Source organism: Solanum lycopersicum, chromosome 10 (genome assembly GCF_036512215.1).
Source record: "Solanum lycopersicum chromosome 10, SLM_r2.1".
Taxonomy (NCBI): Eukaryota; Viridiplantae; Streptophyta; class Magnoliopsida; order Solanales; family Solanaceae; genus Solanum; species Solanum lycopersicum.
Window position 1 is genome coordinate 31,972,619 of NC_090809.1, and position 23,606 is coordinate 31,996,224.

The window sequence follows — 23,606 nt, forward strand, 5'->3', positions numbered from 1 at the left end:
GAGACTAGAGTCTGGATAAGGGTGGATACATCTTCTTTCATGCCTTGTAACATCTTTTTTCGATCCTTTATATTAGTTTAGGATACACAAGACCATATCTTCATATCTACCACCTTTAGAATCTTTGGGCTTTTGTATCTCATGGGAAGGTACATATCTATTCTTCTCCCCATCCTTCAAATTAGGATTTAGGTCCCTCCATTCACGATCTCGATCTTTCCATCTTTTTTCTCTAGCCCAACCTTGGTTACCACTTTGCCTTGGGTAGTTTGAACGTTACGACCACCTTAGTTTGTTAGAAAGTTTACCTCATGAATATACAAAGATTCAAACTTCATATCATAAGAACCCGTGTTCCCAACTCCCAAAGAATTGACAGCATAGGTCCTCGCCCCATAACATTCTTAGACAGAATATCAAATTCCGTCATAATCTTAGCCATATTTTGGTCCCTCTCATTGTCCTTTTCAATTTACTCCTTAGATAGTTGAAAGGTGACCGGGGAAACTTGGTCCTCACGAGTGTACCACGCTCTATTAATTGTTTTCATTCCATCTAAGTATTGGGCTTCCACTACGTATGGTTGCTGCATGAGACCTTTTAGTGAGAGTTTGTCAGCAACTCCCTTGTTGACTTTGTCTAAACTACTATAAAAGTATTTAAGGAACACGTTATCAAGAAGACCATGTGTTGTGCATTACTTTTTTTTAAAAACGGAGCCAGGTTTCATGAAGAGTCTCTTAATTCAAGAGCTTGAAGCTTTGAATGTCGTCCCAAATGGTCATCATCTTCGAGGGAGAGAAGAAGCAAATTGGAAGCGGTAACAAATTCTTCTCATGAGGTGATTGATTTGCGTGTCAATTCATATATCCAGTTGCATGCCTCAACCATTAATGAGAAAGGAAAAAAGCCTCAATTTGATTGATTCATGAGAGATGTTTTTGAATGAGAATTGTCCGCACACATGTACAAAGTCTCAAAGGTGCTCTTGTGGGTCCTAATGACCTAATACAATGAAATGCCCTTTTAGTTGCAAGAGTTGTAACATGGTGCTTGTTATGTGAAATTCTACATTTCCCTCTCTTGGAGGTAAATGGATGGCCCCAACGCCTCCCATAAGATGCGAATAAATGATGTTGGGCTCTTCGAAATCATCGAGGTTGTAGATATCATCCTCATGGACCACTTGTCTCCCGTTACTACCATTAACACTCTTGCTTTCATAATTTTTTACACAATTGACAAAAAAAAACTAAAAATTAAATTAGTAATCACTATATTAAAAAGAACCAAAAATGTTAGATAAGTACATCTTCATGTTAAACCACTCCTCGAGCGACACCATTTTGATCCTTCTATATGTGATTTCTTGTGATTACCAACACTAGCCTACATTCTGAGTGTCTACGAATCGAAGCGAGTATAGTAACCCAACGAAGGGTTGGGGTCTTATCCTAAGGTATTTGTAGTGAAAATGGTAGTTAAACTAGAACTTCGTTCAAGTTAGTAGTAGTTTAATATATTTTCAAATAAAAACAAACTAAATTCAATTGGTGACACAAAAGTGTCAAATATCGAAAATGGGGTTTTGTCACAAGTAGTAAAAATAATAAAATAAAGGGAAAATCATGTACGAGGGAAATTTCTTGGGGTGTGACCACAATATATGTTGACGTAAATCAATGGGTACTTACTTCCGATTGGAAAATTTTCAAAATAATGGTAACTAGGGTAAGCTTTAGTTGAAAGTAAATTCCCTCTTGGAGAACTTACCCCATATCAAATGGGTTCCTCTTGGACACCCACTCGTCTAATGAAAATCAGCCTACGCCTTATGGACACATGCTCTTTTGATGAAAGGTTATTGTATATAAATCTAGATCTCACCCTTTCGGGCTGAGCCTTTGCCACGTCACTCCTTAGGACTTCAATATAGTGGTCTTGGTTCTGCAATATCTCTCGAGCAAGCCGAAAACACATAGGTGATTTTGTATTTGCAAATACAACCTCTCTCTCGCAATCGAAAAACACATACGTGGTTTTGTATTTGCAAATATAAATCCATTAACTTAAATCACAATAACTAGGTGTAATCACCAATAAAATACATATAATCCAATCAGAAAACAAGACCCAACAATAATATCAATACATATTTTCTAGATCACACCCCAAGAATGAAGTTTTTAGCCACACGTCAAGCAATAATCAAATATATATTAAATTATAAAGAAATAAATTGGGTATAAGAAATTAAACCTAAAAATTAGCAAAGAAAGAATAATGGAGCAAACCCGTTTCCGATTTGAGGAAGAAGAACCTCTATTTTCAAGACTTCCACAACACCCTCTCCAAACTTAAGACAAAATAGGAAATCTAGAGTTTAAAAGTGAAAAATTATAATAATGCTTGGATTCTCTAAAAATAATACAGATTTTAGTATTAATAGACTTCAAATTAAGTTCAGGCGAATTCCTTCAACAAATTTAGTCGTGAATCGCCGAAAGATTTGGCTATTCACCATTCTTCTAGTTCGTTGTCGTTTGTGATTTTCCTTCATTGTATATTCGTGCTATATCATTGGGAGGGATAACAATGCTTCACCAAACTATTCGGTGAAGCGCCGACTGCTCCTTTGCATCGCCTTCTTAATCAACTTCCTTCATGGCTTCACATGTTGGAAGAAGGGAAAAATGCAGCTCTTTAGCGGATCACCAAGTATACTTGGCAAAGCTCAGGATTCAACTTCAGCTCTTTTTCGTTTTGTTTGTTACATTTTGCACCAAAGTGTTCATGTATTTTCTAAAACTCCAAATGCCCGAAACTCAATAGTTTTCATTCGATACTGAGATAAAATGAGCAATTGAGGATACTATTTACATTAAAATAAAGCCCTAAATAAGTCCAACTTGAGGACTCATAAGTACCCATGATTTTGAGGCCGCTTAACACAAAAAGAGTTTTGATATGATGAAAATGATTTAAAATGTCATGTATTAGTGCAATTGATGCACTTATAAATTGCTGGTTATGCAAATGGTAGAACATTAGTTGACATGCATAACAAAAGTTATGTGAATGGATTGTCATATTATCATTCATGTTATGAAAAGAAACAAATAAAGCAAGTGACTCAATAAATAGATGATATGTGATTTTCTTTGCGAAGAAATATGATCTTTAATAAAATTTAAATGGTCAATCTCTGAATCACAAAGAATTTTATTATCTAGATGCAAATATTTATTTCATCTACCTAAAGCCCGGTCATAAACGAATTAATTCTTTATATATGTGGGAACAATGAAATCTTGGCATTCAAAAAATTAAATCATTTAGTAATAATATTGATCTAAAAATAAAATCGGAAGTGTGTTGTGGTGGAATCATGATCTATCATATTCATAAAATATGTGATTTTATTTTGAAAAATATATTTCAGCAACCATATAAAAAGTAGATGTATAGCTCATTTGAAGGAAGGATACAATGAAAGGAGATCAAACAATATAAATTTTCAAAAGTCTTTTCCACACGTGATCTTCAACAAAATGGTGAGATAGATGTTCAAAGACCCATTAGAGTGATAATTTTGCAAGCTGATTCACTAAATATTGTAAACATCAACATTTGAGAAGTTGTGGTGTAAGATTAGAATGCATCGTCTCTGAGATATCAAGTCAAGTTTTAATGAGGGAACAAAATTACGCGTTGTACTCTTTTTCTTAGCATTGGTTGTATCCCAATTGGCTTTTCCTGGTAAGGTTTTTTACGAGACAACCTTCAAAGCATAATAAAAGATATATGTACTCTTTTTTCTTTCACTAGAATTGTTTTCCACATGTTTTTCCCTATTAAGTTTTAACGACACACATTATCTATAGACATCCAAAAGGAGTGTCATAAAATATTATATTGTGGATGTTTTGTACAGCAAGAACATAATCTCACCCATTTTCTTGATTACTTGTCCCCATTACGAAGATAATAATAATCTACATAACCTCTAATTTTATAACCATTATTCTTGTAACGTTTCACTTCCATAACCTTCTCAATTAAATTCATGTTAATGTGATGTTTATAACCGACCTTTTATATGTTTGTATGTCAAACTATAAATAGGGCATATGTCATATTGTAGACAATTTAAGATTTGGTGAATACATGAAAGAAAGAAAGTTATATTATATTGTTCCTCTAGTCATAAATTCTTCTTTTCTTCATTTTTATATTGTTCTTTTATTCTTACGTTTTACAACATGACTTATGTTCTATAGATTTTATGTATAATGTTATCTATATATCGCTCTATCTGTCTATCTATCTATCTGTTATCTTTCAGTCTGTCTATCTATTGGTCTATTTTTTTCTGGTCTTCCTATTAGCCCATCCACCCATCCATCCATATATATTCAAACACAGCTCTACCAATTCTAGTTGCTAAACAATCGTTGAACAATATAAATCCCAACAATTGGAATGGGTTCGAATCCCACAGGGAGTGATATATGTTCAAATTTGATTAAGATACAGGAATAAAAAAATAGTGAAAAATACATGAAACAAATCAAAACTGGTGACACCAATGTTAGACGGGGGTCTCTGTTTGCGATTATCAACTACAATGAAGTCACACAAAAACTAAAATAACAATACAGAGAAGAATTCTCGGGATGTTATCCATTATAGAAAAATTTAGATATATGGGTATTTGAAATTACTAATAAACAACTAAATATTAGTGGGTAGTCTAGACTACAAGGGAGATAGCTTTCTCACGAACAACTACAAGAATGAGGTTATTTGTGTTGAACGTCAACAAGCATAGAAATTAAGAATAACCACACCTTAATTCATCCTCTCTCTTGAGCTATCTTGATAGGATTGGGTTTAGGATTCACTCTCTCGATCTTAAACCATGTCAACCCAACACCTATAGACCATTAATCAAAAGTCTTGGTTCTAAAACCTCTCTCTCGAGCAAGCTAAGAACACAAAATTAGAACTTCATTTGCAACTACTATTTATAAATTAAACCACAAGTAATGATTAAACTCACTTTAATATAGAATTTAAACTAGTAATTAACAATATTCATTAAATAATTGAACCCATAGTCATATGATCATACTCCAAAAAATTGGAGTTTTAGCCAAACATCATAAAAAGGTAAAAACGGTTACCAAATCGATTGGCCATAAACTGGTAAGAATAATTATGTCTTTAAAATGCTCCAATTTGCATAATATTCGTAACCCACTTGAAGAATATCCAAATTTATTCTCTAAAAACCTTGAAGTCTCTTAAGGAAAATTTGAAACTCAAAAGAAAAACTCTAGACTGAAAAGGACGTCACCTGGATTAGCTCTCCATGCACTGAATTAACAGTTCAAAATTCAATTTATAGGTTCCAAAAATTAACCACGAAGGACCATTAAGCAAGGTAAGTTGGGTTTGCCAAGTAGTTCGGTGAACCACCCTTTGTGCTCTTCTACTGTCTTTTTGCACTGGCTCTCAACATCCTCAAGTTTGGTAACTTTTGGCCTCATCTTTTACATTACGTATTTCTAGGTAATTTACCAATTTCCCCTTTATTGTCGCCAACTTATTTATTTTCTCAGGGTTGACACACTGGAACTTTAGGCAGACTGCATAGACACTCGATGATTCTCCAAGTGATCTTGGCGATCGGTAGGCTCACATTTCTCCGCTTCTTCAGTTGTATTATTATATTTTCGTGTTAGTGTCCTTGCATTAGGTATTTGAGGACACTAAATTTATATAAATAAAGTCGTAAATGAGTCCAAATATCGAACTCATCACCTTAAAAGCGGGAACTCTCTACTTTGAATATTAAATTACATGAATACTCCTAACTTAAATACTAGGGAATTATTTGTTTCATTAAGATTAAGATGTATGAATTGGAATGTATATCTGAATGATTAAGATGTTCTCTCTAGATTTGTACTCTAGCTTATTAAGACTATTTTCTTTTTAGCACTTAAATGCACGTCTAAATTATTTATTAATATTTTTGTGCAAGTTAGTAAATATGTAAAGTCTCTTGTTATAATTTGTTGTTAGACTACTAATTTAATTGAAACATTCTTGGCAGAGATCCAAAAACATATTACACTAAGAAGGAAAACCGAAACAAATTTCTAAGTTCTCATTTACTACAACTAGTTGTTAGTTTTATAAATAATATTACAATGTGAAGTTACATGCTAAGTGACTTTTGAGAATACAAACAAAACAAAAGTAGTATGCAAGAATAAAAAATTCAACTATAAATTAATAATATTTTTATGCATGAATATAAATACGTAGGGCCTCTTGCTATAATTTGTGTTAGTCTACTAATTTTATTGAGATGTTCTTTGCACAGATCCAAAAATATATAAGAATAAAAAAGGCAACACAAACAAATGTTTGATCTTATTAACTAAAACAAATTCTTAGTTTTGTTAATAACAATAGTATTATGTGAAGTTAAACACTTAGGCCTTTTTCTAATAGAAACAAAAACAAGTAGTATGTAAAGAATAAAAAGGCAACCCGAAATTAATTATACTTTTGTGCATGTGTGTAAATATTTAACACATCTTGTAATAATTTTGTGTTAGACAACTTTCTTGGAACCACATATTTTTAGAAAAAAAAGAATAAAAACATAATTTCTGTTATAAAGTATTTGTATTATAGTGAATCTCTATCATGTGGATTTCCTTTTAGGATATGGTTAAGAGTCCTACTCGGGGACGAAGTTATATTTCTCCTATAAATAGAGTGCTCCTCTTCATTCTAAAAGGTTGTATCAAGAGAAATAACAAGTGTTCTCTTCTTTTCTCTCTAGTTTCTTCTTCTTATTCTACAGTTTTATAACACGTTATCATCACGAGACTCTAAATTCTCAAAAGTGAAGGTTAGATTTGAAGATTAATAAAGGTATTATTTATTCTTTTGTTTTTTAATTTTAATGTCCAATCTTACAAAACTAGAATTCACGTCTCTTCAAAGTTCGGGCAGGAACTACCTCTCATGCGTGTTGGATGCTGAAATCCACCTTGATGCAATGGGTCTTGGAGACACCATAAAAGAAGAAAATAAGGAAGCAATAAAAACTGGGCACGAGCAATGATATTTTTGAGTCATTATCTTGACGAGATTCTGAAAATTGAATATCTGACAGTTAAGGATCCACTTGTTATGTGGAAAAACCTAAAAGAAAGATTTGATCACTTGAAGATAGTCATACATCCAAAGGCACGATATGATTGGATGTATCTAAGGATATAAGACTATAAGTCTATACATGAGTACAATTGTGCCATGTTCAGAATCATTTCGCAATTGAAATTATGTGGAGAAACGGTCAGTGAGATTGATATGATGGAAAAGACATTCTCCACTTCCCATACCTCAAATGTGCACTTTCAGCAACAATATGGAGAAAAATGTTTCAAAAAGTATTCTGAACTAATTTCTCATCATCTTGTGTACTATTTATTATTTTAAAATCATGAGAATCGACCTACTGCATCTGAACCATTTTTTTGAAGTGAATGAGGCTTATGCCCACCATGCTAGGTGTGGAAAAGGTCACGATCCTAATCGTGGTCATGGACGTGATCGTGGATGTGGACGTGGTCATGATTATGGTCAAGAACGTAATTCTATTCCTGGTGTTAATCATTCATCAAATAAAAAGGAAAAAAGAAAGGATGAGAAATGTGAAGCAACTAGGGAAGGTTGTTTTTGATGTGGTGGAAAAGGTCATTATGCACGTGATTGTCGTACTCCCAAACACTTGGTTGAGATTTATCAAGATCACTAAAGAAGAAAAACAAAAATCATGAGACAAATTTTATCTCTTAAAATTAATTTGACATCACGCACTTGGATGTAGCAGATTTCTTCGCACAACCTGAAAGAAAGATAGATCACTTAATTGGTGATGGTTCTGTGAATATGGAAGCGTGATTTTTTTGATAGTATTTATTAATAAATTTCATGTAATGATAGTTGTTTGCATGAGTATTAGTATTTTAAATTAGTTTGGTCATATTTTAATAATTCATTAGCTTGTTCTTTAATTGTAAATTAAATAATATATGTTTTTCATTGATTTATTTATATGATTCTAATATGATAGATTTAGTCAAATACTAAATTTTATCAGGTCCTTGTATTATGTTAGGTCTTTAACTTGATCTAATGTTAAAAACATAAATTCTGATATTAACTAGGATTTATCACGTGTTTGTATTGTACTAGGTCTTTAATTTGATCTAATGTTAAAAAGATGTAGGCTGTTATGAGCTAAGATTAAATTATGATTTTATTTTATTTTCCAAACAATTCGTTTTTGACTTAGAGGAAACAATAAATTAAGGCTGAATTTCTAATATTTAAATATTAATTTATTCCTTTGAATATATTGTACCCTTTTGACAACACTAATATTTAATATATATTTATTTTGTGTATGTCATTTCAGGTGAAGATATGAATAATTCTAAGAAAAAATTATCGAAATATGAAGATATTTGTTTGATTGATTCTGTTACAACACATACGATGTTCAAAAATAAGAAATATTTTTCTCATTTAAGTATGGGCAAAATAAATGTTACTACAATTTTTGGTAGTACCAATATGATTGAGGGTTTTGGAGAAGTCATTATAATTTTGCCCAAGGGAACTAAACTCATCAATAATAATGATATGTTTTCTCCAAAATCTAAGAGAAACTTGTTGAGTTTTAAAGATATCTGTGAAAATGGTTATCATATCTAATCAATTGATGAAATAAATCTAGAATAACTTGGTATCATCAAGAATGTCTCTAGGCATACATGTATTATAGAAAAGTTCCCTGCTTTATCTTTTGGCTTGTATTGGATAAGAATTAGTGCAATTGAGGCACATTTTATGGTATATAAGAAGTTTACTAATTCCAATACATTTGTACTTCAACATGATCGTCTGGGACATCCTGGTCAATAATGATGAGACGAATTATAGAAAATTCGAATGGACATCCATCAAAAGACCTAAAAGTGTGTTAAATTGTGAATTTTCTTGTACTGCTTGTTATCAAGGCAAGTCAATTTTGGGACCATCACCAACAAAAGTTGAGATTGAGTCACCTGCGTTCTTGGAACATATATATGGGGATATTTGTGGACATATTCACCCACCTTTTGGGTCATTTAGATAATTTATGATTATAATAGATAGTTCTTCTAGATGGTCTCATGTGTGACTATTGTCATCTCGTAACTTGGCATTTGCAAAATTATTGGCACAAATAATGAGGTTAAGGGAACACTTTCCTGATAATCAGATAAAGTCCATTCGTCTTGATAATGCTACATAGTTTTTTATCCCAATCATTTGATGATTATTCTTTAGCAATTGGGATAAGAGTTGAACACTTCGTTGCTCATGTTCATACTCATAATGGTCTCGCTGAGTAACTAATTAAAAGTTTACAATTAATATCAAGATCATTGCTTATGAAAACTAAGTTGCCCACTTCTGTGTGGGGACATGCAATTTTGCATGTTGCAATACTTATTCGTCTCACACCGACAATTTATCATAAGGTTTGTCCATTGAAATTGGTTATGGATAAAGAACCTAATATATCCCATCTAAGAATTTTTGAATGTGTTGTACATGTGCTTGTGGCACCACCAAACCGCACTAAGATGGGCCCTTAAAGAAGATTAGGAATATATGTTGGGTTTGAGTCACCCTCCATTATTCGCTCTCTTGAACCATTTACTGGAGACATGTATACTACTAGATTTGCAGATTGTCGGTTTGATAAGATATTTTTCCCAAAATTAGTGGGAGAGAATAGTGAAATAAAATGAGAAATTTTGTGAAAAAAAATTCATCGTCTTATCTTGATCCATATTATTTTACTTGTGAATAAGAAGTACAAAAAATTATTCATGTGCAGAAAATTGCAAATCAAATGTCAGAAGCATTTACAGATTTGAAAACGATTACTAAATAACATATTCCTGCAGAGAATATCCCAATTCGTATTGATGTACCTAAAGGATCATCCACTAGTGTCATAGCTAATGAGTCAAAAGCACACTTAAAGCGTGGTAGACCATTGGGTTCTAAGGATCAAAATCCTAGAAAAAAGTAAGATTAAATGTAAAGATGAAACTATGAAAAAATTTCATGTGGAAGTTCAAAATTTGAATAAGTCTTATATTCATGAAAGAATCAATGAACTTGGAACGTAAGGAAATAATGAACTATCCATAAATTTAAGAGATGTTGAAACTAATATGAATCGATCAGAAATCGTGGTTGATTATGTCTTTGCATATAATGTTGCCACAAATATCAGGCAAGATAATGAGGATCATGAACCTCAATCTATTATAAAATGTCGACAACGAAATGATTGACCATAATGGCAAGAAGCAATTTAATGAGAGTTGAATTCACTTGCCAAGCGTGATGTTTTTGGACCTATAGTTCAAACACCTAATGATGTTAAACATGTTGATAACAATGGATTTTTGTGCGACAAAGAAATGAGATAAATGAAATACAAAGGTATAAAGCACGCCTTGTGGCACAAGGATTTTCTCAAAGGTATGTGTCGATTATGAGGAGACATACGCACCCGTTATGGATGCAATAACATTGCATTATCTCATTAGTTTCAAAGTCCATGAGCAACTTTAAATGCATTTGATGGATGTGATTACAACCTATCTTCATGGATCATTTGATAATGAGATATACATGAAAAATCTTGAAGGATTTGCGATGCCTAAATCATGTAATTCAAAAACTCGAGAAATGTATTCAATTAAATTGCAAAGATCATTATATGGTTTGAAGAAATATGGGAGCATGTGGTATAACTGTCTTAGTGAGTATTTAAATAAGGAAAATAATATCGGAATTTGTTGTACTTGTTGTTTATGTTTATGACATAAATCTTATTCGAACTCCAATAGAGATTCAAAAGGCAATTGATTATTTAAAGAACGAATTTGAGATGAAAGTTTTGGCAAAGACAAAATTATGTCTTGGTTTGCAAATTGATCATTTGACAAGTGGTAATTTTGTTCATTAATCTGCCTACACAAAAAAAAGTTTTAAAAAGATTATGTATGGATGAAGCGCATCCATTAAGTACTCCGATTGTTGTTCATTCACTTGATGTGAATAAGGATCCATTCTGACCTCAAGAAAAGGATGAAGAAATTCTTGGTTCTGAAGTACCATATCTTAGTGCAATTGGTGCACTAATGTATCTTGCTAATACTACAAGGTCTGATATAGAATTTGCTGTTAACTTGTTACTAAGGTATAGTTTTGCTCCTACAAGCATGCATTGGAATGGTATCCATAACGACCTGTTAGTCTTTTTGAGCAGTATAGTTTATTTCTGGTAATAACTGTCTGGGTCGACGGATCCCACGACGGACCGTCATGGGCACGACGGACTGTCGAGGGGGTCTCGTTCCAAAACACTTAGATTCTAAAAATTTGGGTACTGAGAACAACTCTTTGAACTTCGCAAAGACATGGCAGGACGGATCGTTGTGGGCACAACGGACCGTCACAGACCCTTTAATGAAATTTAGTTTCTGAACTTTGTGACGGAAGCAGCAGGACGGATCATCGCAGGTACGACGGGCCATCACAGGCTGCGTAACCCTGACTGGGTCGGATTTCTATTAAAAGTTTTAAGGGGTGTTTTGGACTATTCCTACTTATAATTTTAAAGTTAGTGGGTTAATGTTAATAATTCAATTTCTTGGGGGGTTTAAGGAGATAACCTTGAAATAAGTAATGGGTTACTTTTATCATCTTTTATACTTAATTATATGGTAATTAGGGTAAAACAAAGGGATTTTTAAAGAGGAGAAAATTAAAAAGAAAAAGAAGAGAGGGACGAACGAGCGAGAGAAGAGAGAACGAAGAGGAAAGCAAAGACCTTGAGAAGTAGCTTGCGTAATCACGATTCTTCGGTGGAGGTAGGTTATGGTTTATGCTATTTCGTAGTAAACTCTTAATAGCAAATGATATGTATTGGGTAGTATTGTAAAGTCTTCTATATTCTTAATTGTATGCTTGCATGATGTGATTATGTAATTGTAATGGGTTGGAAAGATGAGGTTGTGAAGCTTAAACCTAAAACCCTCTCTGTGAATAATGATGACTTGGTATAAAAGAAGGCTTGATGAACTAAAAGAATGAGGTTAATGGATCGGGTGTCACGTTCCGACACTAGGATAGTAGTAGTGGATCGGGTGTCACGTTCCAACACCAGGATAGTAATAATGGATCTGGTGTCACGTTCCGACACCAGGATAGTAATAGTGAATCGTGTGTCACGTTCCGACACCAGGATAGTAATAGTGGATCGGGTGTCACGTTCCGACACCAGGATAGTAATAATGGACAGGGTGTCATGTTCCAACACCAGGATTGTTATAATGGATCGGGTATCACGTTCCGACACCAGGATAGTAGTAGAGGATCGGGTGTCACGTTCCGACACCAGGATAGTCGTAGAGGATCGGAGTGTCACGTTCCGACGCCAGGATAGCTAAAAGAATGAATCTTTAATTATGTTAATATACTCAGGTTTAAAGAACCTACTTCCCAAACGAGTATGGTGTGGAGGCGTGAGTCCTCATAAATGTTCTTGGGTTGTGGCCAATGGTTATGGTACTTGTTGTTGTTACCTGTTGAGTATTGTAGTTAATTTTATGTTATTAGTTGATGTATATTGCTTTCTATTTTGAGTTGGCCGATTATACCTACTCAGTACTGGTGCCTTGTACTGACCCCTACTTGTATGTTTCTTTCTTTGTTATTTGTGGAGTGCAGCAAACGTGCCATCGACTTCGACTCAACCGCAACTCCAGCCAGACTTCAGCATAATTAGATTTCAGGGTGAGCTATTGTTCCTAGCTCAGACTGGATTCTTTCTTTCACGTCTTGATATCTTGAAGTTCGGACATGGACCATCTCTTTTACTTATTTTAGCTTCTTAGATACTCCTAGATTTAGTAATTTGAGGATAGATGTTCTTGTGATGATGACTTCCAGATTTTGGGGATAATAATAAGTTTTGATGTTTTAGAAGTTAATTATTAATTTCGTTAATGAGTTTTAAGTCTTCCGCATTATATTCTGTTTATTATGGTTGAAATGTTGGGGTTAAGATTGGTTGGTTCGCTCACATAGGAGGGTAAGTGTTGGTGCCACTCGCGGCTCGGGATTGGGTCGTGACACTATCAAATACATTTTGTGATATTTTAAAGGGACAACTGATATGAGCTGATTTTATTCTAATAATTGTAGCCCAAATCTTGTTGGTTATGCTGATGCAGAATATTTATCTGATTCACACAAAGCTCTATCCCAAACAGGCTATGTGTTTATATATGGGGGGTTGTCATATCTTGGAGATCTACAAAGCAGTCCATCGTAGCCACTTCATCTAATAATGCTGAAATAATAGCTATTCATGAAGCCAGTATAGAATGTGTGTGGTTAAGGTCTATGATGCATCTCATTCGAGAGAAATGTGGTTTGGATTGTGATAAATGACCTACCACTTTATTTCAAGATAATACAGCATGCACAACAAGTTAAGCGAGAATTCATAAAAGGAGATAGAAAAAAGCACATTTCACCAAAGCTTTTCTATCCACATGAACTTCAAAAGAATGGTGATATAAATGTGCAACAAATTCATTCAAGTGACAATGTTGCTTATATATTCACCAAGTCTCTACCAACTGCGACTTTTAAGAAGATGGTGCACAAGCTTGGAATGAGAAGATTCAAGTCTCTAGATTGATGTTCTCATTAGGGGGAGTTAATACGTGCTGTACTCCTTTTCTCTTACAAGGTTTTGTCCCACTGGGTTTTCCTTGTAAGGTTTTTAATGAGGCAGCCTAGATGCGTATTAATAGATATGTGTACTCTTTTTCTTTACTAGAGTTTTTCTTTTCTTAAAGTTTTTTTAGTAAGGTTTTTGACGAGCCACATCATCTATGAATTAGACATTCAGGGGGAGTGTTATAAAGTATTTTTATTATTGTGAATGTCTCTCATGTGGAGAGTCCTTTTAGGATATAGTTAAGAGTCCTACTTGGGGACCAAGATAGATTTCTAATATAAATAGAGTGTTCCTATTCATTGTAAAAGAATTCATCAAGAGAAATAACAACTCTTCTCTTCTTTTTTTCTCTAGTGTCTTCTTCTTATTCTATAGTTTTATAACAATTCCTAAATTTGTTTAGCACATACTATGTATTATCGAATAAATACGCACAAGACCTCTAATTTTATAAACTAAATCTAAAAAATCGAGAAAAATTGCAGTGTTCTGAGAAGCAAACAATAATACCAAGAATACTTTTAAGAGACAAATAAATAAGCAAAGTACTCGTAAGAAATTTTCTAAAAACATACATGTTCAAGAGGGAAAAACTCAACAAATGAAGAGAGGGGGAGAGAGGCAATGCATAAGAGAAAAAACTAATTTATGTTGATAATGAAGAGAATGGGAGAGAAAGAGGCAACAAATATAGAGATAAAAATAATGATTTTTGAGCTTTACGGGGAAATAAATAATTTTAAAAAATAATCTTAATAGAAATAAGACCCCTTCATATATATATATATATATATATATGCGTATAAGATGTTTTCAGACCCATTAAGCGACTTTTTTTAGAAAAAAACAGAACACACTTAATGGCCTAATGTATGGACCATTCAAATTCAGACCTTCACTAAGTGTAAATAAATGCTTCCTGAACCTATCTAAACACACCACTACAATGTCCTACGTGAATAGGCATTACTATCAAAAATACTTTTGACAGGTGTAAGCCCATTTAATTTCACTTGATGCAACACTTATTATCTCTTTAAAATGATCGAATCGTATCATCAAATTCAACACACCCAAATTCTACAAACAACGAGCCTATGTGCACAAAACAAATAGATACATATGATAATGCCTTAGTACATCTAACCATCTTATACAATGTGTTATTCGTTGATATATATGCATCTTTTTCACATTCAACAAAGAGTGGAATAGGGTTTTGTGAAATTGCTCGTTGTTAGTAACTGGTTGTAATTTTCCTCATAATTATCTTTTACTCTTTTTCTACACGATTTTCAACTATGTAGATGACTTTTTCCATCAAACAATCAATATCTTCTGTAAGAAAGTCAACTTTGTTGCTCCATAAAATTTATTTCTTTACTTTGTTATTGTTCTCTGCTGATTATTAAAAAAGGCAGATTTCCACCTATGAATCACACATAAATTTTCTTTTAAAAGTTCTCATAATTACATTATGATTATTTTTGCGCACGAATTAACTCTGCACATTCACATATTTCTCCTCATCCATATTCTTACACTCTGCATTTTACCACAACTACTAAAAACCTTGCAAAGAGACTCTTTTGTACATTCAGTATCACTTAATTTGGCATGCTACCGTGATTAGTGTCGCACTATTTTTTAAAATTTAATATTATATTATAAAATAAAATTATGGATCAATCTTCAATTTAAATTCTTGATGTGCATTCCTATATGCAGGCTACATATTGATATAAGTTCTTCCCCTTAAGCAAGAAATATACAAACTATTATTTTTGCAACGTAGTACCAAAAACGCCCTGTCATATTAAAACTTATACTTACCCTATAAATTTTAAACATAACCCTATTTTTACAACAAATTATATTTCACTCATAACCTAATATTTTTAGGATTTCAAACTTTTACTATTTCTAGTAAGTTAGTATAAAAAACCACTCTCTTAACGGATAACACTTGAACACTTTCTACTTAACTCTATTTAAAGTTTTTACCCCCCAAAACCATTTTTCGATATGTAGAACTTAGTTTCTTAGGTAACTGCTGATAGATGAGGGTTTTTATATGGGATTTATATTGAAAAAACCCTTTTCCGGGTAAGGGATCAAGGGTTCAACCTAGGGTGAATATTATTGATTATAGTCTAGATAATTAGGTATTGTTTATTGAACCTCATGTTATATTTATTGTTTGTAGACCACAAACAAGCGGATAGAATAGGAAAAAGGTAAGAATCAAATATCTTATGAAATTCAATCTTGTTCATGTTAGGTGATGGTTGTAATTTAATATTGGTGTGATATATATATATGTTTTTACTTCATTATAATGCATGTATGTATGCGAACGTCGCATTATTGATCACATTAATCATAAATGAGGATGATTGAATAATTATATGTCATGAATCATGACTTGATTGTATGATTATGAAAATGTACATTGTGATTGGAATTGAAGCTTGTTGAATGGATCAAATGCTACATTACGACACACTAACTTAAATCTGGTCCCATGTTCCGGCGCATAGATAGGGTCTAGTGTCATATCGGAGGTAGTAACTTAGATCGGGTAGCAATGACATGACATAATTGTGTTTTGAGATTGTGAAATTGTACATTGTTCATAAGTAATAACTGATATTGTATATGTTCGATATATGCATGATTATATATTGTTGTAATGACTTATATATGTTTCACCATTGGGATAACCGCGTGATCCTACTATTACATTGTGGTTCTATACTCATACAAAACTTTCTCTTTCTTTATTTAGTACATGACATCTTGAGGCGATCAGTGGCATACCATGTTTAGTAGACTAGTGATCAACTTGAATTCAAGGGTGAGCCAGTCCTTTCAGGTTACCATGAGTTCTCTTTTTGCTTATGTCCAAAACATTGGACTTAGAGTAGTACTTTAGATTTTATTGTGTTTAATTGGGTTGTACCCATTTACATAGATTTATGTTCCTTTTCAGAGCTTTGGTATTGACATTCAAGTTCAAGGGGTTGTTCTTCTGCATTAGTTGTTTACCTTTGTTTGAACTTTAGAGTTTATGCAAACTCCGTAATTTTTTTAATATCTAAAAATGTTTTCGCATCTTAAAATCTTTAGTTTTCGTTAATTTTATCAGTTGGGTGTAGTGACGGTTCTCCCAATGGAGGGTTAGTATGGGTGTCAATCACCACGGTTTGGGTCGTGAGAAATCTTGTATTAGGGCCCTAGGTTTTTTGATCTCGATGTATTAAAATGATTCTAGTAGAGTCTTGGAAAATTGTTCTGAGATGTTTGTACTTTTCTTCCAGAGGTAATAGGACTTTAGGGAATCTCCATTTTCTTTTGTCTCCTTTTGTGCTATAATTTTGTTCCAATTTCTTTCTGGTAATCCAAATTGGTATTTAATCTCATTCCCGTTTTGGTCCACAAAAGTGGTAACACCAACACTACAAAGAGAGGATATACCCTTCGAAATCGGTATTTTTCATGGACTCACTATGGGAATTAATGATTAGAGACAACATGAGGGTTTTATTTGGTTCATAATGTTAAAACCTTCATTCTTCATGGTATGGAATCTAAATATTCTTAGGATTTCCATGTTGAATCTCATTAGTTGCTTCATAATATGGATGAGGTAGAGTAATTGGGGGTTGAGTTTGTGACGTATCAATTCAAGAGAGAACCAAATTGTGCATGTCGACTAGTAAATGCACTACTCATGACTTGGGAAATATTTTATAGCTTTTTGTTAGTGAAGTATATACCCTGAACTTTGAGGAATATGAGGAGAGATGAGTTCCTGAGTATAGAGTAATATAATGTAATTTTTGCAGTCTCTAAATCAAAAGTTTATGCTTTATCGAAATATGGTACTTGACTTTGCTTCAGTCTAAGAAGAAAAATAGTTGTTGTCTAAATTGATTAAGGCCTGATATAAAAAATCAAGATAATAAGTGTCACGAGCGGAGAATATCCCCTAGGTGTAACAGACGTTTTTGTCCTCGAAGAGGCCTTAGTCAAGCCCTTAGTATATATCATTGCATCATAGGTAAAATAAAAAGCGTAAAATTTAAAACATTTCTTTGAAGTTCAACTTCATTTTATAAATATCAAAATATAATCTATAACTGTCTCACATGAACATTTAAACATAGGAGTACAAGATTTGGGACTTATCCCTTACATCATAACAATATATCTCACAATAAGAAATACAATAAAGTCTTTGAATAAGGGAATATGAAACTAGAGTTATTCATCTTCATCCTCGGACTTGAGGACTCACCAACTTGGGGATAGAAATCCATGTTCTTCAAGAATGGAGTGGAACTCTTCAATGGCCTGAACCTATACTTTCCTTAGAAAATAGAAGAGATATGGGTTAGTGAAAACCACATGTACTAAGTACGGAAACATATGCAAGTAAAACATTTGAAAACATTCAAAAATGTACATTTTTATCTTAAATATGCTATGTTCACTTAAAAAGCCTTCATGCACATTCCAATAACATATACAAGTCAATATCACGACCACATTAAGACATATTCATGCTTCATGTTCAAGAGTAACATCATAATAAACCCATAATCAACATTTCATGTTTTAAGGTCCATATCATCAAAAATCACAAGACCTTACTCATAATCCTAATCCTAGTCAACTAGTGCAATGTATATATAAAGCCCCATAACCGTACATAAACTAAGTAAATTAGCACGGAGATCATAAAAATTGCCTTTACCTCATAAATTATCATGAAAAGTTTAGTCAACATCATACCTAACAATTTAGACCAACATCATGTATATCAAGTGAAACAAAAATCATATAAGAAAAACATTACGCATTTCATTCATAACATATGTACATAAATAATCCACCCTAGAACACCCCTCAAGGTCCAGTAGTGCAATGCATAGGTAAATTATCATACCCTTACCTAGACTTAGTAATATATCTTAAGTAATCCTAGTTAGTGTTCATCTTCTTGCTTTAATTCATTTTTTTACTTTCGGGAAAATTCTCCATAACAAACATTAGATCATGTGAGTTAAACATGGAATTCGATTTCAACCCCTCAAACAGAAAGGAGGACATCCTACTTGCTAAGGTAGGACATATACATGATCATAACATCTAGGTTGATACACTAGCTAAGGTTCTTATAGGGGCACATAGTTAAGGAACTAGGAGATTGTTACTAGAAATCCTCTAGTCACTTCATGAGAACATTTGGTGAACCTAACTTTCTTTTAACTAAGGACACCTCTCGTTGAAAAGCTTACTCGGTGCCAAGATAAATTCCATTTTTGAAGTATCTTTAGGTGTTCCTTTGCATTAATTAATACTATAGGTCTTGGGAATTTAACCCTTCCTGTAACATGTTCATAGCTCATAGGTCCTAGGATGAGAAAGTCCTTTCATTACAAACCCAACATCATGTGATATCATTAAATCATATCATAAACATAAGATGCACATAGGAATTACCTTCTGTCACGACCAGGGAGAAACCTTTAAATGCAACTGGAGTCGTCATCCTCGGAGAGGACTAAGACTAGCCTCTTAGCAATCATCATTACATTTCATAGGTTAAAAAGTGCGGATAATTAAAACTTTTCTTATATATATATATGTATAGTGAGGTTTATATAGACCTCTCACATACTACATAGAGATTTTACTTAGACTCCTCGCAAATGAAGCTTACATAGGCTTCTCATTTACACAACATAAGATACATAGGAATTAGTCTAATACTTTTTCTCACATCAAACTATCTAAAATGAGTACAAATGTTGGACATACCCAATACAAAGTCAATATGTCATTATATGCTTACATCAATATTCAAATGATAAAGGTGAACAATGTCTTTATGACAATAAACTTCAAAGCTAGAGCATAGGAAAAGTAACATCCTCGAACATGAGAACCTACCAATACTTGAAGAAAAGAGTCCAAGTCTTATTCAATCGGTCTCCTAGGAACTCAATTGACGGAACCTACATATTTGTAGAAATATAAAGGAAATTGGTAAGTACATCCACTTATACTAAGTATGGAAACATATGCTCATATAAATGTTGAAATCATTGTTAAAGGGACACTTTGTTCAAAGTCATGCTAAGTTACTTTTGAAAGCCTTTTTGCATAATCAAGAGCACATATGAATTAATGAACACATATTCACCAATAAAAGACAATATACAATACAAGACCAACATCATCTAGTAAAGTCAAGTCAATGTGTGTATTAGCATATTAGAACACATAACCAAAACAACTCCAACATAATGTCATAACAACAAAGCGTGCATAATAGTGCACAACATTACAACATACGCAAGACCATTACTCATAAACCATTTTCCAACTTACAAGTGCAATGATCAAGTGAAGTCCCATAACCCCACACAACCAAGTAAACCTAACAAAGGATCACAAGCAATGTCTAATTTCATATAACATAGCCTCATGAGTAGTCATCATCACATTTAGAAATATAGACCAATAACATGTTTATAAGTTAGATTAACATCATATAGGTCATAAACATGTAAATACAACATTTACATATCATTAAAGTCATAAAGCATAAGAACATCCTCCTAAAATTTCCCTCAAGGCCAACTAGTGCAATGTATAGGTAGAGTCCCATACCCCTACCTATACAAAGAAGAATCCCTTAAGTCATCCTAGTAATAGTTCATATTATTACATTCAATTTACTTTCGTGAACAATTTCCTTAACCGACATATACCACATGAGCTAAATTTGGAATCTGATGTCATAAAACCCTACACCAAAAGAAGGTGGTTTACTTTCCAAGGTAGAACCAAAACATTAACATAGCATTCTAGGTGGATCCACTATCTAGTCTTTCTATGGGGAAACATAGTTCAAGAACTAGGAGACATAGTTGAGACCCTCTTTATGCAAAATTGCATTGTCATCTCTATCTCCTGAGAACTATTGTGAACCTACCTTCCCACATTGTTAAGGAACAACTCTCATAACTAGTTCACTCGGTGCTAAGCTAAAGTCCCTTTTTGAAATTTCTTTAAGCCTTAATTAATAATCATAGATTAGTATAGGTCATAGGGGACTAACCTTTTGTATATCATAATCATTAGACAATACAACCCTCATATGTGAGATTAACATATTATCACCATTATGTCATAGTAAGGCACATAAATGATGCAAATCAACCTTATATTATTACACCTTAATCATAATATAACAATCATGATACTCAAGACATTTCAATTACATTTATAATACAATCACCTATCTAATCTGATCACAATTAACACTTTAATTAAAAATCTTCATCGGGTACAATCCATCACAATTGAAGTAATCACTCAAGATTATAAGTCTTACCAATTTACCTTCTCAAGACTTTTTCCTTGGTCATATCATTAACCAACCGTATTCATCCATTAATAGAATTAATGAAATCATATAATAGTATTCAACAGAAAAACTAAGTCAATTACATCATCACTAACCAATTGAACATCAATTCATAACGTAGTGTTAGGGAAATAGAGTCAGTTCCTGATCTCTTCTATAAAATTAGGCCGAACATCAAGAATTACCCTAATTCACAAATTATCAATCGTACTATATCCAAAATAAATAAAGAATAATAAATTTTGAAAGATCAATTTTGGATTAATAATGAAACCCATGTCTTCTCAACTTTTGGAAATCAATTTAAAAGAACCCTTTAGGGAAAGGAGTCCCAAAGGTGAAGAGTTTCCACACCTTAGCTATTCTTTAATATTGACGGAGATAAATTTGAATTATTACAAGCCTAATTCCCTTTAACCTTGGTCTTCAATAGTGTTCTTTGGAGAGAGAAAAAGTAGAGAGAAGGAAGATGATTTTGAGTTTGGGAATTGAAGTGGGTTGGGTTAGTTTAATGAGGGTTAGATCTTTTATAGTCCCCTAAATAACTTAAATAAAAACCCTATAACCCCTATTTAACCAACTAACTAATTAAATGTCTTTATTAAAAACTCAACAGTGAAAACACAACCTAAACAGAGACACCCTGACCTACTAACGCTAGGTCCATCGGCGGCCCGTGGTGGAAAGTCGTCAATGAGTTCAGAGTCTAGTTTTTGGAAACTTTTTGGAAAATGGATCTGGAACAATTACCACCATCAACGGGGACCCAGTGACGGCTCGTCGATTGGTCTGTCGTTTGGACACTATCAATTTTACATCTTATGGTCAAATACGAGGGTCCACTCCAAGGTTCCCTAGGGTTGTGCATGGGGAATATTAGACACAATTTTCAATCCCAAACACGCTCTAATACATGTTTAACACCTTTGTACCAAATTTTGTTGAATTTTGACTCTTAAAACCCCATGAAACATGCCAAGGTACACTAACATGTATTTCACTAATCTCCGGACGTCATCGATGTTCCTTTACATTTTAACTCTACAACTTCCTAAACCATTTATATACATTATTATAGGTCTTAAAATATTGATTCGAGTCGTAATTCAACATGTGAGGCTCTAGATAATGTCATGAACTTTCAGAGTGTTACACTTTCAATCCTTAATAATGCTGCACCTATGATCATCTCACAACCATCATAATCGTAGAATGATCACACATTCATAGGTTCATTATTCGTACTTCAAGTGAAAAAATATCCAAGGATAGACCAACATCATTACAATAAAGTGTTCATGACTTTGAAGGTCTTACCAATGGCCTCCAAGAAACCCATTCAATACTTCACCCCCAAATCCATGATATTCACCAAAAAAATCAATCATAATCATCATACAATAATAAATTATGAAAGAACACATTCATTGACATAACCCCTAATCAATAATCAACATAATTCAAGATTTAGGGTTAGGAGACTCGGGACAATCATGGATATTTTAGGGAATTATGTCAAAGCCTAAGGTAAAACATACATTTACTCTTAAAAACTCATAATACATCACTATTAAGCAAATTCAAGACCAAATTAATCAAGTTCAAAAGGTGACCCACAAAATTGGATTAAACCTAGAATTTCGAAGAACATTGAAATCCAATTTTGAAGAACATCTTGGGAAAAAAATTTCCAAAAGTGAAGAGTCTTCCTACCTTATCAATCCTTATATATATATATATATATACTTGTTTCTTAAGACCTAGATAAAGCTTTATCTTCTTCTTCAATGGAGACTTACTTTGAGAGAGAAATTCTAGAGAGAAAGGAAAGTCTTTAAGGTTTTGGCATTTTGAAGTTGAAAGACTTTTTTTATGAGTTAAAATCCCTTAATATAACATAGTGTAAAATTAAATGGCCAAATCTGGAATTTACTAAACCACCCTTCGCTTGGCTGTGTCCTGCACCAGTGTTCAGGCCCCATCGACGCCCATGATCGACAATCTTCAATCCATGAATGGACCATCCTGTCACTCTGTCATTTTGGTCAGAGAGTGCTCAAATCTATACATGTCTCCATAATTTTAAGTATTAACTCACTACCGCCATGGCGTCGTTTGCACTCGTCAAGTACATGCTGTTTATCATAGCTTTTGGGTCAAGTGTTTGGGTCTTCCAGGAGGGACCTTAGGGTGGTCCTTGGGGAGTTGTACCCAATGGTTTTACCCTAAACATGGACTAATGTTTACTCTAAG